Source organism: Lissotriton vulgaris, chromosome 2_1, assembly GCF_964263255.1.
Source record: "Lissotriton vulgaris chromosome 2_1, aLisVul1.2, whole genome shotgun sequence".
Classification (NCBI taxonomy): Eukaryota; Metazoa; Chordata; class Amphibia; order Caudata; family Salamandridae; genus Lissotriton; species Lissotriton vulgaris.
In genome coordinates, this window is record NC_141687.1 from 163,639,421 (window position 1) to 163,665,634 (window position 26,214).

The 26,214-nt window shown below is 45.1% G+C and overlaps 1 protein-coding gene across 1 annotated transcript in view; it reads left to right on the top strand.

The window, feature by feature from the left end:
- Nucleotides 1-26,214, top strand: part of TSPOAP1 (TSPO associated protein 1) — a 2,768,302-nt gene that overhangs the window by 1,283,293 nt on the left and 1,458,795 nt on the right. The window lies entirely within an intron of this gene.

The window sequence follows — 26,214 nt, forward strand, 5'->3', positions numbered from 1 at the left end:
CAGCATGGGAGGCAGATCCTTCTCATACCTGGCTGCCAAAACATGGAACTCACTCCCTGCTTACCTTCGCCTCACCCAGAATCACCTAGCGTTCAGAAAGCAGCTTAAGACGTGGATATTTGACAAATAATCCACCTCCCCTTCCTAAGCGCCTTGAAACCCTATGGGTATGTAGTGCGCTATATAAATGTTGACTTGACTTGACTTGACATTCAGACACATGCTACTCCAGAAGAAATAGAGAAATGGATCGAACTAGGAGGGATCCAGACAGATCAAGGTTGGATGACGAAGGGAAAATCTACATGGTTTCTCCCTGACTCTATGGTTCAAGTCATGATAAATACAGCACATAGTCCTGCACATCTAGGAGAAAAGGCAATGCTAGACAGTTTGCAAAATCTCTGGAACAATAAACACTTACGAGCAGCAGCAAAACAGAAAGTGCGTACTTGCATGATCTGTTGTCAGTTCAATCCAGGTAAAAGCGTCCCTGTAGAGCAAGGTGGATTTCATCCTCCCGATCACCCTTTTGAAGTCCTCCAGATGGATTATATCCAGATGGACCGTTGTCGAGGATTTAAATATGTTCTTGTAGTTGTCTGTGCTCTGTCCCGCTGGACCGAAGCATACCCAGTCCCAGATTACACTGCTCCGACCACTGCCAAACAGTTGGTTCGTGAATTCTTCCCACGATACGGCCTGCCTCGTGTCGTGTACTCAGATAACGGTCAGCCATTCTCGTCTGCCTTAATGAAAGAAGTTTCCTTATTACTGGGATACCAGTGGAAGTTCCATTGTGTCCGACATCCAGAAGCCGCAGGCCTTGTTGAGAGGCATAACCAGACACTAAAGATCCGCCTTGCTAAAATATGTCAGGAGAAAGGGGTCGACTGGATAGTCGCCCTGCCAGTGGCACTATTCTATATGAGAATGGTCGCCCATTCAAGATCAGGGCTATCTCCGTACGAGGTGGTCTTTGGCAGACCACCGAATATGTGGGGGACGCCCATTCCAAAAAAGATTACTGATGTTGATTCTAACATGTTGACAGATTACCTTGCCTCCTTGATGTCTGCACTCCAATCATGTCGTTCACAGGTTGCCGCAGCCTTCCCTGACAACACTGATATAAAGCCACATGACGTCCGTCCCGGTGATACTGTCCTCGTCCGCAATTTCGACAGAAAAAGTCCGCTGGAGCCCCGCTGGAAGTCCCCGAAGACCGTTCTTCTAACAACAAGGACGGCGGTGAAGATCGAGGGAAGAAAGGGGTGGGTACACACGAGTCACATAAAAAAGTTTGCTGGACTGAAACCTGACTCAGACTCGTCCACCCCCACCAAAGACTGTGTTGAAAAAGACTTTACCGAATCTAAACGAGAAAAGACTCCTCAAGAACAATATCGCATGAAATTACGATCTAGCAAGTCAGACAGTTTAATTGTTTAAGTCCTCCCCTAGGTGAATCGGTTAAATAGTTTCTGACATGTATCCCCTAGATCGAGTTAGAGAGAGAGAAGCAAAGAAACGTACATATTGCAAATCACTCCGTAGTCACTGCATAGTGACACTAATAATCATGTTTATTTTCAGTATTTTAATTATTGTTGCTAGCATCTTATTGTCTATCTATTACCCTATTTTCAGGCGTGAACAATCTGCTTACAATGTATCTGCTGAACACACTTTTAGTGAGTTACCTTCTCACGAGCTTTCCTACAGACTTGCGCTGCGCAACAATACATTCATTAGTATGTTACATCATTCTCATCAAACTAACAATGCTACAAATTGCTGGATATGTGGCCGACTCCCTCCCTACCAGAATTACAAGGGAGCCCTGCCTCTCTTTCCGTACCCGTTCACTCACAATGGCTCCTGTGGAGCATGGTTTAAGATAATTAATTCTTTAGATCCTGATATTGCTGTTTTCGATGGGGGTTGGCTTTGGGGAAACCTGAACTTGGTCCTGCTCGACGCCTGTTACCCAGATAAGGAGGGACTCCCCACTAGAATAGGAACTGATCTGGAAAATGAAGTATATGGATTAGGTAATTATACAATTAGCCTTATGATTCTCACTGTCGAATCCGAAGCCACACCAGTTCTACCCATTATGTCAGTACTACCGGTCACTGGTGAATTATGTATCAAGAAGAAAGGTTCAGTACACTTAGGTCATAGTAAATGCACTACTGTGGTCGAATTCAGTGATGATGGAAAATCATCTTTCAAAGCTATCAGTCATTCTTACTTTGTTTGTGGTCATACCGCATACATTCGTCTACCTCCAGATTGGGATGGTACCTGTTACATTGCATTCCTCCTGCCACCTGTTTTTCTAGCTCCTCCTGATTACCATAGAAATAGCAATCTAGTAAAGAATAGACCCAGAAGAGATATCCCACTTGTCGACTACACAGAAACGGCATGGGAACAATACACCGATTTTAATAAAGGATTCTTTTTCTTTTTAGGACCTGTTCAGAATAGTAAATTAATACGCAGATTAACTAGAACACTTGAAGCCGTAGTAAATGAAACTACCTCCGCCTTAGGTAACTTAACAGAAGAGCAGTCCGCTATGCGGGTTGTTGTCCTTCAGAATCGTCTTGTAATTGACGTCATCTTGGCAGATAGAGGTGGAGCCTGTAAGGTCATCGGGTCAAGTTGCTGTGTTTTCATTCCACAAAACGCACCTTCTGTATATCAAGCTATCACCCGTCTCCATAAAATTGCAAATCAGATACATCAGAATCCAGGCACCTGGACTTGGTCCGGTTGGTTCTGGACAACGTTAACAGCTTGGGGATGGAAGATCCTATCCTTCCTAGGCATTGGCCTAGTCCTAGTATTCAGTTGCTGCCTGTGCCTGCAGTGTGGGCCAGCGATTTGTGGACTGTGTGCCACCTCTTGTATTGAACATTCCAGTTTTCTCTCTAAACGTGAACGAAAGAAAGAAGAACAAATGATGTTACAAGAACAGACTGATCGATTCATGAGGATCGATATTTCATGAAGGGTCCGTAGGGAACAAGGAGGGAATGAGGAAAATTAAATTTTGGTCATGTTGTGTTCCCTAGCGCGTACCCCACCGACTCCATGTGCTAGCTTAAAGTGCATGTAACTTCCCTCCTGTGCCAGCTATGAAGACGCAAATACATTTGCGTCCAACGTTAACATGTCCTCTTTCAGATCCACCATAAATGGATTATATAGTCCGTTCCTAAGTATGCTATGCCACCGTCTTTTTGTAGTACACTTTTCGTATTTTTCCTGCTCCAGAGCAGGCCCTGAATTTCTGCCATCGAGCCTCTTTTGTGGCTCCTGACTCTGCCCAGGCTACCTCTGTACCCGTGAACTCTGTCCTACTTTCAGCGCGGCCCCTCGCGCTCAGCTCAAGCCTGCTTTCTGCCAAGACTGACTATAACCTTCGAGTTATCTGTTCCGCTCCTCGAGAATGCATTCCTGCCTACTAGATCCTGTAAACATCCTCTCCAGCTGCAGAGCCAAAGGGCCGACCTGTCTTAATGCAAGTAATTCATAGCCTCTGTTGCCATGCTTCCATGGAAGGCCCCGTGCCCCCACGCTTCACATGTAGACACTTAGGCGCTTATACACGCGTCCACAGTTAGCATAGAATAGCTTCTGCCCTAGAGACCTTTCCGCCCAGATAGTATAGTTCCTAAACATCAGATATCAGATATGATAGAAGTACAAGTTGATCTGACATGCCAGACTTCTGTCTCTTTCCGTCAGTGTAAATGTCAAGTCCCCTGCACCCCGTCAATCATACGTCATGCAGCTGCGCGCGCATCCAAGCTTCCGATTTCTGCTGACATTGCAACATTCTGTTAGCACCACCCCTTGGTGCCACCCACTTGCGTCACCTATCAGTGACGTTTCTAGCACACACCTCTAGTTCATGCCTAGTTTACGCCTCTTGATGATGTACTAGCACCACGTGTGTACTGTTATCTTGTCTTCTCTCAGCTGTTACGCCTCTTACATTGATTCTTATGGTATAAATCAAGTATATAAGCTATGTATTGTCAATAAAAATGTAGCGCTCTATCCCTTCTGACACCCCTGTGGTGGTCAGAACATGATATCCTGATTCCTTTATGAGGAATAAAACCCTTAGAAACTCTAACACCACGGACTCTGTCTTTTTTCATTCTGATTGAGTTATTATTGATTAAGTACTTACCTGCATAGAAATTAAGAGAGTAAATTAATTATTTACGTCACAGGGCCTGTGACTCGTGTGGAAAGGCGAGACTGTTTAAAGAAGATCCACATACTCGCTGCATCTACTGTTTGTATCCTGACCATCAGGTTAAGGAGTGTAGCATCTGTTGTAAATTTTCACCTAAAACCCTCAGGGACAGAGAGGGTCGCCTGCTGCTGTGGCTGCAGAGGATAAAGAACAAAGATGAGGCACTTTCTGAGGTAGGAAGTTTCACCTCAGAGTCTACTAAGGGGTCTAAGAAAAGGAGAGCTGAGAGTGCTGTGCCTACTCCGAAGGCTAAGGTGACGAGACACCAAATCGCCTCCCAGACTGGGGAGCCTTCTACTTCAAAGGCTCAGAAATCCTCTGAGAAATCTGTTAAGCTTCCAAGCTTGAAAAGAACGGAGTCTTTGGTGTCTCCTGTGAGACCTGGGCATAAGGCACCATCAACGCTGCCGATTTCCAGTCAGGCTGCCTCCGCCATGACTACTACGTTGACTTTCTCCTCACCAAAATCGACTATGGTGATGTCCTCAGCCTCCTCTCCAACTTTTGTTCATGTTCAGATCCGTCCCATATCGTCGACGAAGGCTATCACACCTCTCGTCGACGAGAAGACATCGACGACACTGAAACAGTCGACGAAGAAACCCTCGTCGTCGTCGACGGCTGCTCCGTCGACGAAGAAGACCTTGCTGTCGTCGACACCATCGTCGACGAAGATACCGTCGACGGACCCATCGACGACGAAAAAGACCCCGTCGACGGACGTGTCGACGAGAGCGTCGTCGACGAAGATGAAAATTGTCTCGTCGACGGCCCCGTCGACGATGAAGACTGCTCCGTCGACAGTTCCCTCGTCGACGACGAGATCCACCTCGTCGACGAAGGTCACACCACCTCTGAAATCGAAAGAGCCTTCGTCCAGGGCGACGACACAGAGCTCGGATTTGCCTCAATTGCAAGACCTTCCACCTACACCTAAGTTGTCGTCTTGTACAGACCTGCAAGTATGGTCAGCAAAAAGCACTGCCATACCTCTTCCATCTCCAGCCACAACGGCGGCTTTATTGCACAAGAGGTCATCTCAATCCACGCCATTGTCGCCACTCCAAATGCCAGACAGGCTATTGGATTCTGATGCAGAATCTGGTGATGACATGTTCCAAGCGGCTGAGAGTCCTTCTGACTTGCTGATACAGGTCAAAGATCAAGAGGACGAGGAACAGCAAATTCAGACACCTACATTGATGAACACGTCTGCGCCAGGAATGCAGATGCCAATGGAACTTTATGAGAATCTGCAATATATGCTGAGCGATTATTATCGCCGCTTCCCGCCTTCGGAGTCGGGCGACTCTCATGTTACCTCCCCACAGCCTCAAGTGAGTAAAGGTGCAAGGGCTGGTAGGTCTGACGAGGCACAGAATACCCGACCTACCACACCATTATCTCCCCACCAACAGGATGATGACAATTCGGATGAGGACACTCATGAAGAAGGGGAGTTGAATAGATCGGACTCGTCGGAGTATGAAGACTATCAAGCAGATACACCATCCCCGGATGAACAACCAAAGGCTGAGTCACCACCGGTGGATATAGCGAACTTCCATAGAATTATGGACAAAGCTACCAAGAGATTTCTGGTTTCAATGGAAGCAAAGCAAGATGAATGCTTTCTTTATGATTTTAAGACTTTATCTCAGAAGCAAAGTTGGTCTATCCCCATTATAGACTTTATCTGGAAGGAGGGGCTTAAGATAATGGCCACGCCAAATTCTTCTCCTGCGGTATTGCCGCGAGTCGACAAGAAATATAGGGCGCCCGCCTCTTCCCCTGCTTGCCTCATCGGCCAGGCAAAGACGGACTCAGTCATCGCGCAAGCGGCTCAGAAGAGGGCTAGGAACCCCTCCACTCAGATCTCCATCCCAACGGACAGAGACGGAAGACGCCTCGATACCATTGGAAAAAAGGTATCTACTATTGCGGCCACCACGGTTAGAGCTGCTAACTCGTTAGCAATTCTCGGTAGATATGACAGACAGATGTGGTCTGACATATCGCCATACATCCAGAAACTGCCTGAGCCAGACCGCTCTGAGGCCACCAAAATTTTACAAGAAGGCGAATGTGCTTCCTCTGAAATTATCGACGCAGCAGTGGACGTGGCGGCCACAGGTTTCAGACAACTGGCAGGAGCTGCAGTGCTCAGACGAGAGGAATGGTTAAAATCTACGTCCTTTCGACAAGAAGTTCAAGCCAAAGTGTTGAATATGGCATATGACGGCGAGTTCCTTTTTGGCACACATGTGGACGAGGCCTTGCAGTCCATTAAAAAGGATACAGAAACCGCACGTTCTTTAGGTACTCCACAGTACCGTAAATCTTCCTTTCGTGGTGCAAAAGGAAGAGGTAACTTCTCCAGCAGAGGAGGTTATTACCAGCAACGCCAATATTCAAACAACCAAGGCAACCAGAGGTACCAGCCTTACAAACAACAACCTTATGGTCAAAGGCGGAATACTTATACACAGTCCCGAGGTAAGACTACCTATCGGGGTAGGGACAACGCCAACAAAAAGTGAGAACAGCGTCCTGCCGCCACTTTGCCTACGCCAGCCACAAATTGGAGGAAGAATATCCCTGCATTACTCTCAATGGTCCAATATTACAACAGACAGATGGGTCTTGGATGTAATCTCAAAAGGTCACATGTTGGAATTTGTAAAAACCCCTCCAAATTCGCCCCCAAAAGGACCACCCCCAGCACATCTCAGGGAGCTGTTCGTCCAAATCAATGCAATGATTCGGAAAGGGGCAATCGAGAAAGTACCACAACATCAGAGAGGAAAAGGTTTTTACTCTCGTTTTTTCTTGATCCGCAAAAAATCGGGGGAGTGGCGCCCCATCCTCGATTTGCGTGCCCTCAACAAATTCATCAAGAAGTTGACTTTCAGAATGTTGTCACTCCAGGAGATCCTCCAGTTTCTGACGGAAGGCGACCACATGGCAACCCTGGACCTTCAGGATGCTTACTTCCACGTACCCATCTTCCCCAGGCACAGGAAGTTCCTAAGATTCAGAGTGGCTGGCAGGGACTTTCAGTTCAAGGTCCTTCCCTTCGGGCTACGTTCAGCCCCGAGGGTATTCACAAAGATGTTGGCACCGGTGGCGGCCCACTTACGGTTACAAGGTGTCCAGATTTACCCATATCTGGACGACTGCCTTATCAAGGCCAATTCCTATGCCACCGCAAGCAGTCATATCCAGACATGCCTTTGCCTGTTTCAAAAATTAGGCTTCTCGATAAACTTCAAAAAATCGAACCTAACACCGTCTCAGAGGACGTCTTTCCTGGGGGCGACTCTGGATTCCAAAAGAGCTCAAGTCTTCATTTCAAACGAAAGACAAGCAAAGATCCAGGAACTGGCGAGGGCACTCCTCGGAAAAAAGTGCGTTTCAGTTCGAAGATTCAAGTCTTTCCTAGGGATGTTGTCATCGTGCATCCTCCTATCCCCGAACTGTCGTCTGAGGATGAGACCACTACAGGAAGAACTCGGCCACCAATGGGTGCAAATTTCCGGTTCCTTCGAAGATGTCATCGTCTTAACGCCTCGAATGAAACAAGCAATTCTGTGGTGGACTCAAGAACGCAACCTGCGAGTAGGCTGCGCCTTTCTAGCAGAAGTCCCCAGTTTCATAGTAACCACGGATGCCTCGCTGGAAGGTTGGGGCGCTCACCTTCAAGGGATGACAATCAGTGGCAAATGGAGCACACAGCAGAAGACATGGCACATCAATTTATTGGAGTTGAGGGCCATCTTTCTCGCACTCAAATCATTTCAAGCGACTCTGTCAAACTCGTCCGTGTTAATCCGAACAGACAACACGACAAGCATGCATTACCTGAACAAGCAGGGGGGCACAAGATCAGCCCGTTGGTCTCAGCAAGCTCAGGAAATCTGGAATTGGGCCCTAGCCCACAACATCACCCTGGCAGCAGTACATGTCCCGGGAGTAGCCAATGTATTAGCAGATTCCCTAAGCAGATCCAAATGCAGCACTCACGAGTGGGAGCTGCATCAGCCGGCACTGGATCGCATTTTCCAGAGATGGGGTCGCCCCGATCTAGATCTATTCGCGACCTACCACAACAAGAAATGCATCCATTTCGCGAGCTGGATTCCCCACAAGGACTCTTGCGGGGACGCTCTCTCACTGAACTGGGAACAAATCTTTGCCTACGCCTTCCATCCGATTCCTCTAGTTCCCAAGGTCATCAAGAAGATGAGGAGACAACCGTGTCGTATAATTCTAATTGCTCCACGGTGGCCCAGACAATACTGGTTCACACAGCTTCTTCTCCTCTCAGAGTGCGAACCAGTTCAGCTGCCCCAAATTCCGGATCTTCTGACACTTCAGGATGGCAAAATATATCATCCAGACCCTCATTCTCTAAAATTGTCAGCTTGGCTCCTCAACACCATGAGTTCGCACATTTGAACATTCCTCAGGCTTGCCAGGACGTCCTGAACAATGCTAGGGCACCTTCCACGAACAGAACTTACAAGCTTAAATGGACATGTTTTTGTGCCTGGTGCAAAACTATGGATCTACATCCTATTCATGCTGAACCAGACAAAATTTTGCCCTTCTTTTTACACCTTGCAAAATCGGGCTTGGCGCACTCTACACTTAAAGTGTTTTTGGCTGCCATTTCCAGATACCGACAGGACGGCAAGACTTCTCTATATTCCTCAAGAATTATCCAGCAATTCTTTAAAGGTCTATTCCGCATGTTTCCACCAGTTCGTAGACCTCCTCCATCCTGGCACTTGAATATTGTGTTAGCTCAACTTATGCGCCATCCTTTTGAGCCAATTCATAAGGTTGATCTAAAATTCATCACCTGGAAAGTTGCTTTACTACTGGCTTTGACATCTGCCAGAAGGGTCAGTGACATACAGGCGTTTACATCTAAACCACCTTTCTTGCAATTCACAAATGATTCGGTGATACTGCGCACCAACCCGAAGTACATGCCCAAAGTGCCATCGGATTTCCACCTGAATGAGCCAGTCATACTTAAAACGTTTTTTCCACATCCGCAGACACCAGCGGAGCGGACTCTACACTCGCTGGATATCAAACGGTGTCTTAAATTCTATCTTTCCAGGACAGCTGCCATCAGAAAGACTGATCAACTGTTTGTTGCGCATGGCAAACCAAGACAAGGCAGTGCAGTGACAAAACAAACTATCGCTAGATGGGTCTCTTCAGCGATAGGGCTCTGCCATCAACAGGCAGGTAAACCCTTGCAAACCGTGCCCAGAGCACATTCTACGAGAGCAGTCGCTTCTTCGACTGCTTTGTTTGCTGGTGTGCCTCTCCTGCATATCTGCAGAGCTGCAACTTGGTCCAGCAGGCACACATTCACGAGGCATTACTGTCTGGATTCTTCAAGCGATACCGATGCCTCGGTGGGAAGAGCAGTCCTGCGTAATCTTTTCCAATAAGGTGAGCCTCTGCTATTTCTCTCCCACCTCCTCTTGCTCTTTTTGACGCCTATTGTGTTATTGCTTTGCATTATGTTTTTCTTGCATTACTGCTATGTGCTTTGGCGTCCAAGAGCTATGTATATGTTGTTGCTATTACTGCTCACTACTCTGATTCAGGCATGTGAATCTATGAAAGACACCCCTAATACTGGAGAAGAACAATAGTTACTTACCTGTAATCTGTGGTTCTCCAGTATTGGTGTCTTTCATAGATTCACATGCACCCACCCACCTCCCCTCAGAGGCTCACTCAGGCTGTTTTATCTATACTTACTCCGGTACACTCCGGTGCTACAAAATCTGAGAGCCTGGGTCTCTGGGGAGAGCATGCTGGTGGGAGCTGTGGCCTGATTGGCTGCAGTTTGGTCCATACATAATGACCTGGACAGGTTCTACTGTGGAAGTTTTCTTTACTGTAGCTGGGGCTGCTTTACTTCCTGGTTGGGTATATTGTTATTTATTATGTACTAAGGGTATATTTTACTACTTTTTTATGTACCGTGGGCTCCCACTCCGACGACGGGGAATGATTCAGGCATGTGAATCTATGAAAGACACCAATACTGGAGAACCACAGATTACAGGTAAGTAACTATTGTTCTTCTCTTCCAGGGAATCCCCATCAAGTCATAAGCACTGAATATTCCCGCCCATGTGCGGAGACCCCGGAAATAATAAAAATGATATATGAAAAAACATATATACAGTTCTATATGTATATATATATATATATATATATATATATATATATATATGTATATGTATATATATAACAAAGCGTTATCGTCCTAGTAAACTGGGGACACGCTTTTCATGCAGTAAGGTCAAACATCGCCTCAATGCTGCAAAAACCCGCGACATCAACACAAACACAATGGCATAAACATTAAGTAAAACTACATGTCCCAGCATGCCTCAATGAATCATGGGCGTGCTTAGAGGCTGGAATGTATAGAAATAATGAAGGGACCACACATGCAAGCTACCGTGATCAGGAACTACGGTTCGAAACGCGTAGGGTGTTTGTCACGTTTTGAAAATAAAGAAACTGCAACAAATATCAAGGTGTGTGCAGCGATTTCCTGGTATTTCATATATATATATATATATATATATATATATATATATATATATATATATATATATATATATATATATCCTCTTCAGTAAAAAAAAGTCGTTTATTTCCACCGAATCTGTGAATGTATTTAGTCATAACAATGCCTTCCTCAGCGCCACAAGCATTCAGGAGGTTTTCATCCACCCAAACTACCAAGCCAATTCTTGTACTGGGAAGGAAACAAGCTACCGGGGACCGGTTTCTGGCATTTCAGCCGTCTTCGAGTGCAGTGAGATAAATAACGGTGATGGATCAAGCCCTGATCTTTGGACTGGGTAAGAGTGGTCTGCTTAATTCAGACACTCTGTTCATCACCACCCCCTTTTCTGAATCGTTTTTGGCCACTATATATGTGGCAGGGTATACTCAAACATGAGTCCCTTTCTCACTGCACCATCAGGATTCAAGCAAGCCGGGCCGATGACGGCTGAAATGCCAGAAACCGGTCCCCGGTAGCTTGTCTCCTTTCTGGTGAAGAATTGGCTTGGTAGTTTAGTCTGCCCTGTTCCCATGATGCACTGGGCCAGGGACAGACTGATTTGCATATAGCCAGGTTCTGAGCTGGGATGGTGCAGTGAGATAAATAACGGTGATGGATCAAGCCCTGATCTTTGGACTGGGTAAGAGTGGTCTGCTTAATTCAGACACTCTGTTCATCACCACCCCCTTTTCTGAATCGTTTTTGGCCACTATATATGTGGCAGGGTATACTCAAACATGAGTCCCTTTCTCACTGCACCATCAGGATTCAAGCAAGCCGGGCCGATGACGGCTGAAATGCCAGAAACCGGTCCCCGGTAGCTTGTCTCCTTTCTGGTGAAGAATTGGCTTGGTAGTTTAGTCTGCCCTGTTCCCATGATGCACTGGGCCAGGGACAGACTGATTTGCATATAGCCAGGTTCTGAGCTGGGATGGTGCAGTGAGATAAATAACGGTGATGGATCAAGCCCTGATCTTTGGACTGGGTAAGAGTGGTCTGCTTAATTCAGACACTCTGTTCATCACCACCCCCTTTTCTGAATCGTTTTTGGCCACTATATGTGTGGCAGGGTATACTCAGACATGAGTCCCTTTCTCACTGCACCATCAGGATTCAAGCAAGCCGGGCCGACGACGGCTGAAATGCCAGAAACCGGTCCCCGGTAGCTTGTCTCCTTTCTGGTGAAGAATTGGCTTGGTAGTTTAGTCTGCCCTGTTCCCATGATGCACTGGGCCAGGGACAGACTGATTTGCATATAGCCAGGTCCTGAGCTGGGATGGTGCAGTGAGATAAATAACGGTGATGGATCAAGCCCTGATCTTTGGACTGGGTAAGAGTGGTCTGCTTAATTCAGACACTCTGTTCATCACCACCCCCTTTTCTGAATCGTTTTTGGCCACTATATGTGTGGCAGGGTATACTCAGACATGAGTCCCTTTCTCACTGCACCATCAGGATTCAAGCAAGCCGGGCCGACGACGGCTGAAATGCCAGAAACCGGTCCCCGGTAGCTTGTCTCCTTTCTGGTGAAGAATTGGCTTGGTAGTTTAGTCTGCCCTGTTCCCATGATGCACTGGGCCAGGGACAGACTGATTTGCATATAGCCAGGTCCTGAGCTGGGATGGTGCAGTGAGATAAATAACGGTGATGGATCAAGCCCTGATCTTTGGACTGGGTAAGAGTGGTCTGCTTAATTCAGACACTCTGTTCATCACCACCCCCTTTTCTGAATCGTTTTTGGCCACTATATGTGTGGCAGGTATACTCAGACATGAGTCCCTTTCTCACTCCACCATCAGGATTCAAGCAAGCCGGGCCGACGACGGCTGAAATGCCAGAAACCGGTCCCCGGTAGCTTGTCTCCTTTCTGGTGAAGAATTGGCTTGGTAGTTTAGTCTGCCCTGTTCCCATGATGCACTGGGCCAGGGACAGACTGATTTGCATATAGCCAGGTTCTGAGCTGGGATGGTGCAGTGAGATAAATAACGGTGATGGATCAAGCCCTGATCTTTGGACTGGGTAAGAGTGGTCTGCTTAATTCAGACACTCTGTTCATCACCACCCCCTTTTCTGAATCGTTTTTGGCCACTATATGTGTGGCAGGGTATACTCAGACATGAGTCCCTTTCTCACTGCACCATCAGGATTCAAGCAAGCCGGGCCGACGACGGCTGAAATGCCAGAAACCGGTCCCCGGTAGCTTGTCTCCTTTCTGGTGAAGAATTGGCTTGGTAGTTTAGTCTGCCCTGTTCCCATGATGCACTGGGCCAGGGACAGACTGATTTGCATATAGCCAGGTTCTGAGCTGGGATGGTGCAGTGAGATAAATAACGGTGATGGATCAAGCCCTGATCTTTGGACTGGGTAAGAGTGGTCTGCTTAATTCAGACACTCTGTTCATCACCACCCCCTTTTCTGAATCGTTTTTGGCCACTATATGTGTGGCACGGTATACTCAGACATGAGTCCCTTTCTCACTGCACCATCAGGATTCAAGCAAGCCGGGCCGACGACGGCTGAAATGCCAGAAACCGGTCCCCGGTAGCTTGTCTCCTTTCTGTTGAAGAATTGGCTTGGTAGTTTAGTCTGCCCTGTTCCCATGATGCACTGGGTCAGGGACAGACTAATTTGCATATAGCCAGGTTCTGAGCTGGGATGGTGCAGTGAGATAAATAACGGTGATGGATCAAGCCCTGATCTTTGGACTGGGTAAGAGTGGTCTGCTTAATTCAGACACTCTGTTCATCACCACCCCCTTTTCTGAATCAAGGTACTACTGAGCAGGATCGAAGGGAAAGCCCTTTTGATCGACTTGTCCGTGGCCTTTGTGTATGCCTTTCCACTGCTGCCTCTCATCCCGAAGGTGGTGACCAAGCTCTCATACTCGGACACTACAATGATACTGATTGCTCCTGACTGACCTGGGCAGTAGTGGTTCCTGGACCTTCTGCATCTGTCAATATGCCCACACAAGTTGCTGCTGTGCAGACCAGATCTGCTGTCCAAGATGAACAGGAAAATACATCACTCCAACCTTTCATCACTGGACTTGGCAGCATGGCTCCAGTATTGTCATTTAGGCCTTCCACAGGACTGCATGACCATATTGAAAGAAGCAGGGAGACCTTCCACAAGACACTCTTACGCTTGCAAATGGAAGCGTTTTTATATATGGTGCGTGCAAAATAATTGGAGTCCCACCAAGGGGCAAGAGGAGGTAACTTTGCCATACCTACTTCATCTAGCCAGAACAGGTTTGAAATTCTCTTCCATTAAGGTGCACCTCGCTGCCATTACTGCATACAGGCGTTCTCCTTCTCAACCCCTGTTCTTTCAGTTACAGGTGGTTAAGGATGTCCTGTTGGGTCTCAAGAAGGTCTACCCTACGGTCCTTCCTCCTTCACCTCCTTGGGAGCTGAATTTGGTACTATCAAAATTGATGCGTCCAGCCTTTGAGCATATCCACAAAGCAACCATACAACACCTTACGTGGAAGTTAGCTTTCCTAGTGGCTATCACCTCAGCTCGTAGGGTGAGTGAGATACAGGCCCTCAGTTCAAAAGAACCCTAATTGGTCTTCCAACTCAATAGAGTGGTCCTCAGAAGACATCCTTCCTTCCGAAGGTGGTGTCCGATTTCCATGTAAATCAAAACATTTTTCTTCTGACTTTTTTTCCTAATCCCTCCACTGCAGCTGAGAGGGCTCTACATTCATTAGACCTGAAAAGGGTTTTGAAGTTTTATCTTGACACGTCGAAGTCATTGAGAAAGTCTGATCGCCTATTTATTAATTATAGCTTGATTCAGACAGGTTTTCCAGTATCAAAGAGGTCCATCTCCTGATGGATAGTCTCATGCATCAAATTGGCTTACCAGTTAGTACAAAAGCCTATTTTGACTGCTCCCAAAGCTCATTCCACTAGAGGAAAAGCGGCTACGACTGCTTTTCTCAATAATGTACCGCTTTCCGAGATCTGTAAAGCAGCCATTTGAAGATCAGTGCATACATTTACAAGACACTACTGTCTTGTCTCAGATACTAGAGCGGACTCCCAAGTAGGCCAAGCCTCCTTGAGGAATCTGTTCAACAGCTGATTTTTTCGGTTGTTGTTAATTGGATCATTTTGTTTCTCATTTGCCTGCAAGTGGATGTAGGCTTAGTATTCTATTCAGTGCTTATGACTATTCATGAGGATCCCCTGGAAGAGAAGGATAAGTTACTTACCTGTAAACCTAGTTCTCTTCCAGGGGTATCCTCATCAAAGTGATAGGCAACCCACCTGCCTCCCCAGGCAAATGAGATTATTTCATTGTTAAATGTTATCTTGGTGCCCTGATCTTCAGGTTTAGGCAAAGAACAACTGACCTAACTGTTACCCCTGAGGCATGATGGGAAGCTAGGGGTAATGACTGCCTTAAAGGCACGGTGCCAGTTTTTTGGAAAAATGCTTTAATTTTCAATGTTATTGGTTTACAGTGCAGCCTGTAGGCTAACAATGTCTGCTTTTCTTTTGCAGTTTCCTCATTAGGTTTACTTATTAAAAACCACGTTTAAGTGCTTCTTGGCCTCATGTGTTTTTATACATATATTATGTATTTTTGCTAAAGCAGTTTGTGTTTTATTACATTCTTTAGCCTCCTAAATGGGAGCTGCATTGGTATGAGATAAAATATTCTGGCTATGAGGGATTCCTCAGATAGTCTTTTTGTCACTCACAAGAACATGCACTGCTTGTCATTTTTCAGCCGCCAGTATCCGATGCAGGGAGCACTGAGCGATGCATTTCAATTGGACTGGAGCTCCCAGCTGTTTTAGATGTTTCCCGCATACCCTTGATTTCTGGGGCTCTGAGGACGATTTTAGAAGACTGGGCAGAAGGCCTATTATTATCTCCAAATTGGCTGTCTAAAGTCTGGTCCCCAGACTTTCTTCACCTCTCATTTTGCCCTCTTCTTTCTCCCTCACAGGGCAGACCGCCTCTTGCAAAAGCAGGGGCAGGTTCTGCACCCCCACCTCAAGAGCCTGCACCTACATGCCTGGAGATTGAATAGGTCATCCTGAGTTCTTTTTCTCTCCACCCTGATATGGTGGATGTTATTTTATCAGCCAGAAGACACTCCACCAAGTCGGTTTTTGCTGACAGATGGGTTAAGTTTGTAAAGTGATGGAAGAATATTCTATTGACCCCTTAAAGGCCCATTTGTCTGATATTTTACTTATTGCACTTTCCCTAGCGCAACAAGGTTGTGCAGTTATATCAGTTAAGGAATATTTGTCTGCCCTTTCGGCATTCCTTTGTTTAACCGATCAACTTTCTCTGTTTAAGTAGTCCTCTATAGTTGTTAAGGTTCATTAAGGGACTTACTAACAAATATCCTCCCACTACGTTCAGAATGCCTCAGTAGGATCTTAATTTGGTACTAACTGACTTTGTGTTCTCCGTTTGAACCCTTACATAGTTGTCCTTTAAGGCTTCTTACATTTAAGACAATCTTTCTGGATGCTATAACGTTTCCTAGTATTAGTGAATTGCAGGCATTAAGTGTGAAACCTCCCTTTACGACTTTACCTACAGATAAGTTGATATTAAGAACCAGGGCTTCTTTCCTGCCAAAGGTGGTTCATATCTCCATTCCTACATTCTATTCTCCTCCACATCCATCCAAAGACGAGGAATGTCTCTATCAGTTGGACCCTAAAAGGGCTGTGAACTTTCATGTGGACAGAATTTGTGATCTCCGGCTGGATGATCAGCTGTTTGTTAACTGTGTCAATTAATCTACCAGTACTTGTATAGTGCGGGTTATCATTCATGATGGGTAACCAGGCGCTGTCTTTTATGTGGGCAAGATGAAAGGAAAAGCAGTGCATAAAAGAACATTGTCTAGGTGGATCATCTTGTGCATAAAGATCTGCTACGCCATGGCTAACAAAGAATCTCCTGAAAGTATTAGAGTTCATTCCACTAGAGCTAAGTCTTCTACTTCTGCTTTAGCTAGAGGTGTCCCTGTAGTTGACATCTGTAAAGCGGCAACTTGGGCCTCCCTCCACACCTTTGCAAAGCACTATTGCGTAGACTCCGAAGTAAGGAGGGACAGTCACTTTGCTTGTTGTGTTTTGCAAGATTGTGGGTATAGGCAGACAGGCACCCCACTATGAGTGCGGGGCTGCTTGAGGATTCTATTCAAAAGGTGAGGTATTCACAGGGAGACGTATTCAGTAAATCTTTTTCTGGTGGATACAGTATCTACCTGTGGATTTCTCACTGACCCACCCGCCTCTCTGTTGCTTGTCTGCATATGCCAAAAACAAGGCTTCTTGTATGTTGTGTACTTAATTTACTTTACAAATATATATATATATATACATATATTTACATGTATCTCTTTTGTTTATAGTCTACCATATGCTTTTGCTTTAGTGATGTTGGTTTAGCCTGTTTGCCTAAAACGTGTGAAAAAAATAGGTGGAACTGATGTCAGCTCACTGACAAGAGCCTCTTATGTCTCCGATTACTTCACACGGATTCGAGTGCGTATTCATGGGCATTATGACGTCCACATCGACATGGGTGAGCTGTAAAGAAAATTTGCCATGGAATGCTGGTGTATTGAGATATTCAAAATGTGAGAAATCTACAGGTGGATACTGCTTCCACCAGAAAAAGCGTTACCGAAGGTAAGTAACTTTCTTATTACGTACAAGCCAGGCCATATGTATGCTAACATGGGCACACTAACACATTATTAGCATGTGTGCTTTAGGTCTGGGAGTAATTGTTTAAATGGTAGTGCTAACTAGATTGCCATGTTTTTTGTAAACTCCATTTTGACACTACTCAATTTTCTATCTCTGAGCTGTGTGTTGTGCTTCCTGCCACAAGACCATCTCGCCTTGTACCGGATTAGCTTAGAAGGAAGCAACATTGCTATATCTCTGCTTTCTGCACACTTTGGCCAGAGAGTGTTGTTTGCTTACAGAAGTAGCAACAAAAGCGCGGACAGAAGCATCCCTTCCCTCTCTGTAGGAAATCATTGGAAAATAAGGTTTAGAGATAAGCCAGATAAGGGAAGAGTTAGACACACAAACCTCGTGCTGAGGAGGGCATTCTGAAAGATTATATTCCACTGTAGGCCCAACATAGAATTTAGCTATGCTGGGAAACTAGCATGAGTTGGCATGCTGTAAATCAGTTAGGTAATCCAGCCAAATATACTTTTGAACAATATAGAGGGATTTTGGACTAATAAGAATAGGCATGCGTTATGAGGCATGCTTTGGGCTTTCCTTGGTTTGGCTCTTGGTTTAGTTATGAATACTGAGATTTTAGTATTAATACTGTAATTCAGTTACATATGGTTTTAAGATGATTTGCGCATAATACAAAACTTGTCATTGTAAACTGCTGGTCGAGGGTGTGTGCCTACAGTTTTGAGGAACCAGAGTGGGGCTCTTCTTAAGCACAATCTCCCGGTGGGCCAATTCTTTGGATATAGAACAAAATTGTACTGAGACTGGAGGATTTGTTACCCAGCCAGATGTACTGGTCAAGCATGTAACAGAGAGAGCCTATCCCCCCAAGATTATCAAGAGGACACAGAAGAGAGTAATGAATACACCCTGTGATGCCCTGTTAGAGAGGAATACAAGAACCACTAGCAAGTGTCTACTGGTGGTTACTACCTCTGATCCTTTATGTACAAAAATCAGGCAAATCATCAGACAAAATTTTCTATTGGATGTGGGGCCCAAAGAAATGCCCCAGCCAAGATTTGCCTTTAGAAGGGCTAGAAATCGTAGGGACTGCCTAGTCCATTCTTGACAGAATGATCATCAGAAATTAAAAATCAGTGTGCTGTCTGGACGTTTCCCATGCAGGAATTGTGCAGTTTGCAGTATGACTCAGGCTTCTAGGAGTATTATTCTTTTGTATGGAAGAACCTGGTTTCAGAATAAATTTAGCAACTTCAACACCACTAATGTAATCTAATATTTGACCTGTAGCTGTGGGCTCCAAAACATTGGCCTAACCTCAAGAAAAATCAAGATTCGGGTCCAGGAACACACCAGTACACTAAAAGCTGGAAAACTAACTACATGGCTCGGCCGCAACTTTCAGGAGATAGGGCATAAATGTAGGGAATTACGGTAGACTGTCCTGGAAAGGGTGACGGGAGCAACATATGCAATCGAGAATATGCTAGTTGGCAGGGAAGCCCGTTGGATTTTTTCTGAGAAGTCTGATCAGGAGGTACTGAACAACTCGATTGACTGGCATAAGATGTTAAGATGAATATATTACAACTGCTTATGCCTTCAAGGAGCTGTTCCATTCAATTGTATTAGAATAAGTAAAGACATCTGGCTCTAGATCCGTTTGTTATAAGCATGTCTCTAGATAAACATGGGTCTGTAGTTTTATTTATTTATTTAAGAGGTTTTATATAGCGCTAGCCAGACCCGAAGGTATCGGAGCGCTTTACAGCATATAGGAGAAAAATCACATAAAAGAGACAAAAATGAACCTAAGTGTTCCAAAGTTCCAGTGTGCTGTGCGTCCGAGGGGCGCATTGAGGTAGAGAGGTTCTGAGGAAGTCTTGATGCGTGGACAAAGTCTTGGGCTAAGTCTTCCTCCGAGAGTTGAAGGACGAGGAGGGGGTTGGGGGTCGGGGATGAGGTAGGGAGTGATGGAACATTTGCCTGGCGGCTGCAGAGTGCAGGCTTGTGTGTTTCGGATTTCAGTTCAGGAGGGCACAGTTGAGGTATAGGTCTTTTAGGAGTCTTTTGAATTTTAGGAAGGAGGGAATAGTCCTAATGTCAACCAGGATGGGTGCGTTTCCTGCTAAGGAACGTGCCGCAGTTTTTTGCTTGCGTGTTTTCAAAGGGATTAGTACGAGGGTGTTGCAGCTCCTTTCTTGACTGGCCGGCTTTCTTGTGCTTGGAGGCCAGGTATTCCGGTTTCCCTGTGTGCAAGGCTTTGTGTGTAAGGCAGGCAGTTCTAAGGCTGACACGCATTTCCACTGGGAGCCATTTTAGTACTGCGGGAGATAAGTGGTCATATTTTTGGACTCCGGTGACCATTCTGGCAGCAGCATTGAGAGTTGTTTTGAGTGGCACTAAGTGGGAGAGAGCTGTACCGGAGAGAACTGCGTTCCCATAGTCCAGTCTAGATAACACCAGTGATTGGGTGGCTTGTTTGAGGTCCATGGGTGGGATGAAGGGTTTATTTTGTTGAGAAGCTTCAGATTGAGGAAGGCACTCTTAACGGAGATAGTAATCATTCTCTTTAATACTGCAGGATACCTGCATATGTATCAACTATTGCTAGAAACATCTATAAGGGAGCACTGAGATAACAGGAGCGCAATATGGTTCCAATCCCGATTATATTACACCCTGTAAGAGTGTCCAACATATATTTCTTAGCCTTAGCTGAAATATTAGGGTGTCACTATTGGAGAATAAAATGATAAGTACAACTGGTTTTGTGAGAACCGCTTTTATATTCCATGAAAATTATTATGCCCTAATCCTGTTCCATGATGGCGTCCAAGACTAGATGGGAACCTGACGGGAATGTATGGGCGGTTACCGTCATGAACACCTTCCGATTTGCGACTAGTCCCTGATACGAACCGGGGGTTCTAACTAGAGAAGATATGTTGTCTTCGTTTAAAATGACTTGTATGAATGAGTCTGAGGCCCCCTTATTTTCTGTATTTTTTTCTTTTATACTGACTATGTATCGAGTCCGTTCTAAGATAGCGCCCAAGACTAGACACGATATGGACTACGCTTTATAGGCACATACTGGCAGAAGCAGCTTCCCGGACCTGGTCGGCTGAATACATGAACAAGTTCCGGCACACGGGTCGCTCATGTGCCGTTTAAGTGGACTTGGTGTCCAGAGACGTTCGGTTGTAGAGCAAATGCGATCGCCCGGCGGTGAGTCCTGTATGTAATCTTATGAACGGCGCTTATGACATTGGGTTGGAATGTATAACCTGTAAGGATGCCTTGACAGAGGGCGCGTTTTAATTGTAGAAGTGAAGTGTGCTGGCAGTTTCTTTTTCACTACATAAGCCCCCCAATATTTGTGTGTGCAATATAAAAATGGAGTGGGGGAGATATGAAAATTCAGTGGAGGAGAATTCCATTTCTTCAATTTGTGATAACATGCACATATTTACTTTCAGGCGTTCGTTTTATTGTAGGGGGGCTGTGATTTTTTCCAGTGCTGTTAAGTGTCCACTTCGGAACTATATTATATACATTACACATTGGAGAATGTAATGGTTGCTGATTAGATGTAATGTTGTATATCTAATTGTTATATTTCTTGTCTCTGTCGTTTGTCTCTTTTCTTCTCTTCTTTTACAATCAACCCCTACAGTTCTGGTGCATTTTCGAGGTGTAGTTGAGTCTCTGTGTCCTGATGAAATTGCCACGAAATTATCGACAATGAAACATGTTGGCCGTTCAGGTTAAGATGGTCTAAACATGCCACTGTTGTTTTAACTGAGTGCAGATACTGTAAAAAATAAATGATAGGTCTGAGAGGTGTCCGTAACTCAATTTTATCCTTGGGAGAGTATATTTGACCTCCTTTGCACTACAGGGCTTAAGATTTTAGGAAGCTAGCTTTATTTTATACTTTTTGTCAGGAAACTGTAAATGATGACAGAGTGAGCTAACTGGTGAGCACCTACCAGTAGCTCCATTAGTGTTGCTTACATGAGGCACTTCTTGACCCTCATCACACTTTTTTAGACTTCTTTAGTTCCTCCTAGTTATTATAGAATGGTGGGCTCTTGGGCCAAATTGGTATGTTGGATTTTATAAATCTAAGAACACATGTGGGTGGGTATGACTAGATAGCCTTGCTTCGCCGAAAAAGAACAGGTGTGACTCTCATTTGAATATTGGATACATCTGTGTTAGCATGCAGCCAGGTCTTTGTCTTTGAAATTTATGAGTGGAGGGCGTCCTGGTTCTTTTTCCCTCTTATGCTCCTTTCTTTGAGATGATTACACTATTTGCAGGCAACGACTTCCTTGCTGTTTGATTTAGGCTTTTCGAACCACCTTGCCAAATCTCAACAGGTGCACTCTCTTCGCCTCCAGCTCGTAGTGACATTGCTGAATATAAAATTGGTTCAAGCCTCCCCTCCTTTTTAGGAATTGGAACATTCAGGCTATCATTCTGATATTTCAGGTAGGACCACAACTTCCAGTCCTGATGGTCGTACACATGGTAGGTCTGCTGGTTTCCAGCATTCTCCTGGTCATGCACGCATGCTAGCACAAGGTCTGTCCACTGGTGTCTTCTCAGGCAGTGGTTTCACCACAGGGGATAGATGTTGGATACCATTCTGAGCTCCTATGACATTGCAATGGATGTGACCTACTGGACGATGGAGGAGAACCTTTCAAGAGGGATTGTCTTCTAGCCCCCATATTAGCATGCTTCACCACCATTAAACTAATGAAGCCTTCACAAAATGCTGGTGTGCTCGAATCCTCCCCTGAGACAGAGCTTGGGTTACCACATGGGCTACCAGCAGAGGAGAGTGCCTAATTTGCAGTGGTGATTTAAAGGGCATCTGAGGTGCTAGAGCTACAGCAGTCCTACATACTGTGTTTGGCTACCAAGGATTGTCTTCGGAAGGTGATTGGTGCCAGTGAGGTCCTACATTGGGATGCTGGATGTGGACTAATGGTCAACCAGCAATGTGCAAACTTCACTGATACGCATGCCTTTTGATGGATCCCACGGCTTATTCAGTCAGTAAAAAAATCTTTATTTCGACCATATGGTCATAAAAGCACACAAAAAAATTAATTTTATATATCACAGAGAAGTATTGAAATATGTCATCATAAAATGTATATACATTGGTGCTTTATTAAGAGATGATACAAATCTAGTTTGTGGAGAATTCATTCTTGGATGCGCTCTCTCACAGCAACACTCAGTGCTAAACAGACCATTATCAGCAAGGGGTGAGTGTTCTACCTTAAGTGCAGGAGGGATTAAATATTGTATATTAAAACAAATAAGCAATTCATTGTTATTTATAAAACTCCTACCAAATGTTAAAAAAGCTTTTTACTTATCTAGTGACAATGTTTAAAAACTGCATTAAAAAGTGTAATATAAAACATTTTAAAAAGAGAAAGAACAAACCAGAGGGGAGAGAATCTACGCTAACAGTAGTCATACAGTGCAAACATAGCATAACAGCGTGTGTAGAGGGTGCTGGAGGCTAGGGTTTTCCTACAATAGTTTTCTTTAAAATTGCTCTGCGAATGCACCACATCGAGTAAAGAAACCTATTAGTTGGAAACACAATGAGTGTGTCAGTTTCGTACTTGAGGAGCCTGTGGCCTCATTGCAGTGTCTGATCCCCAAGTTTCTACATAGTTGTTACACCCACTTAGACCATGGCCTTCCATATGTAGTTCAGTTTCTTCAAATTGGTCACACCCTGGGCAATCAAGTTTGAGGGTTCCCTGCCACTTGTTGGTAAATGCTCGGAGCCGGAGCACCCGTGTCTAAATTGAAGAAAAAGTTTCTTTGCCAATAATGGTTGGATGTAATCAAGTGCCGGTTCTGTCCTATATTGCTGCTTGATTTCCAGAAACCTGGAAGTCAAGCTACTTGGTTTAGTCCCTCGGCATACTAGGGCCATTTTATGTTCTCTGTGGGAATCGAGTAGTGCCTTTCTGGAGATTGTGGAACATGTCTCTTCTGGTGTAGTCCACATATTTGCCCTCCCTACTACCTGACAGGAATTCCTGATGTAAGAAGCTAGCCAGGGGAGTTTCCCTGCACCATAGTGGGTCATGACATCCTTCAACTCCTCTTTATAGTCAGCTAGTTCAGGTGTACTCCACAGGCGGCACCAGTATTGGAGAAGTCTAGAGGAAACTACATCGGCTATGGGGCCAATCCCTAGATCCATTCTGAGTGGTGTTAATGGGGTACTCATGGGGAGACCCAGCAGTTGCCTAAGAAATAAATTCTCTGGCGGGAATAGGGAGGTTGATGGACAATGACCCCATAATTCTGCCACGTAAGTTGAAAATCCCCACGGCTTAATAGAAAATAAGAATTGGACAATGGAGTGCGTTAAAGGTAGTTGACGATGTTGGTTCCGAAAAACTATTTCCGCACAACTTTTGGAAACTAGAGCCTGCTCCAGGGAGCAGGTGTGTAAACAAAGACACTATATCACATAGAGTGCGATAGCCCAACTATCAATCAGTCCATTGTTTAGAGATTCCTATCATGTCCTACAGGAACATCTTTTTGATATTAATGGAGACACCTCACCTGTCTTACGGTGGCATCCTACATCATGGGGGGCTCCTCTAACTGGAGTAGGTGACTACCACACGGATGGGCTTAACCAAATCTGAGGAGATGTTAGGGGAGATTGTAATAAATACTTTTTTGGGAAATTATTGCAGGGTTCCAGCTAAAAAAGACTATGGATAATCCCTTGATTCCTCTTTTTAGGTGGGTATCCATGTCATAATTTAAAGATGATGTCATCTATCATTTTAGTGAAACCAAATGGTTGCTACATCGTTCAATAAATTTAGCCTACATGTTTCATTCGAAATCTTACTGCCCATATGGGTCAATCAGATGTCTTTAGGGCTGTAAACTCCCTGCCTATAAACCCCTCTCCCTAAAGAAGTCTTGCATTGTAGGAGGCTTAAGGCTCTCCTACCTCACCTTCATTGTTGTATATGGAATCTGTGAAAACCTATATAAATGCTTCAGTGTCTTTTTAGGAATGAGGTGAAATGTTGACTGTAATGCTGCCATCTCTAATGGTAAAAGGTGGCACCCCTCACCAAGTGCATCTTCACATGCTTAGCTCTTCTCCTTTTGAGTTCACTCCTCAATCCACACATACATACAGATCACAATCTGTCTGCGTGTATGGCAAAGATGGATAGTGCACACTGGCTTTTCTATCCCTCACTTACCCTATGCGGTTCCCATTAACATTTCATTGGTTCGCAGGAAAAGTACATTTCCCCGTAGTCACTCTTTAAAAAAAATAATAATGTTGCAGAATTCTTCAGTCATTTTGTATGTATCATTTGTTAAATCTCTGATGCAGAAGAAACTTGGGTGTCTTCCTGGTTGCCAGTCACCAGGCAGGGTCTCTTAATGCCATGGCAGATGAACTAAGCAGACGTCATCTGGTAGATCATGAGTGAAAGCAAGATTCTGTAAGTGGCACAAGGGGTCTCCACTAGTGATAGCAACTCTGGCCAGATCTTTTTGCTTCTGTCAAGAATGCGTAGGGTCACCAATAATGATTGGGTCCAAGTCACCCTGGTATCCCTGGTATCCCTGGATTCGGCCATTAGTGTGGTACGTTGAATTCCTGAGCATGAACACCAGTCCTTTGATCAGGCTGCCACTTCAGGAGGTCCTCCTGTCTCATAAACAGGGCAGGGTTTTCCATCAAAATAGACAGTCTACACCTTCATGCATGGTGGTTGGGTGACTGTATTTGAATTGCTGCCTGACGTGGTGGATTTCCTCCTCTTCCCCAGAAGCGTTTCCACAAAATCTATCTATGCTGGCACTGGGACACATTGCACCCTGGTGTGGCACCAGATATACAGACTCCTAACTGTCAAAGCTGTTGGTTGTCCTTTCATATTTGTATTTAGCCCAGCAAGGCCTTGCTATGGGTACTATGAAAGGTTATTTGTTGGTCCTTTCTGACGTTCTTCAATTGCCAGACCAAAGGCTAAAGGATACATTTGTGAGACATGCTTCCTCTCACACCATTTGTGCTGTCACAGTGGGGCCTTAAGAGGGAGCGGTGTGGCGCTGCGGCCAAGGCGACTGAAGCTGGAATCTGGGGATCACTGTTCGATCCTCAGCTCCGGCAGGCAGGCCAGCCCAGCACCATGTGACTCTGGGCAATTGACGGCCCCCAGCGCCTAGAGATTGTTCGCGCTTTACAAATGTGGGTTATTATTATTTATTATTATTTAAAAACTTGGTAATTTCTCATATGAACACTCTCAAAACCCTGATGCACATCTGTTCACTGTGTCTCCTGAATTTGAAGGTTGTCTTCCTCGTTTTGATTACGTCCACTCATTGCATAAGTGAACTACAAGCGCTTTCAGTGCAACTGCCCAATACCAACTTTTACCTGGAAATATTGGGGCTGAGGACACTGGCTGTCCTCTTAACGAAAGTTGTGACTCCCTGCCATGTTGGAAAGTTCATCACTCTAGCGGTGTTTATTTTCTCCACCTCAAATGTCGAAGAAAGAAG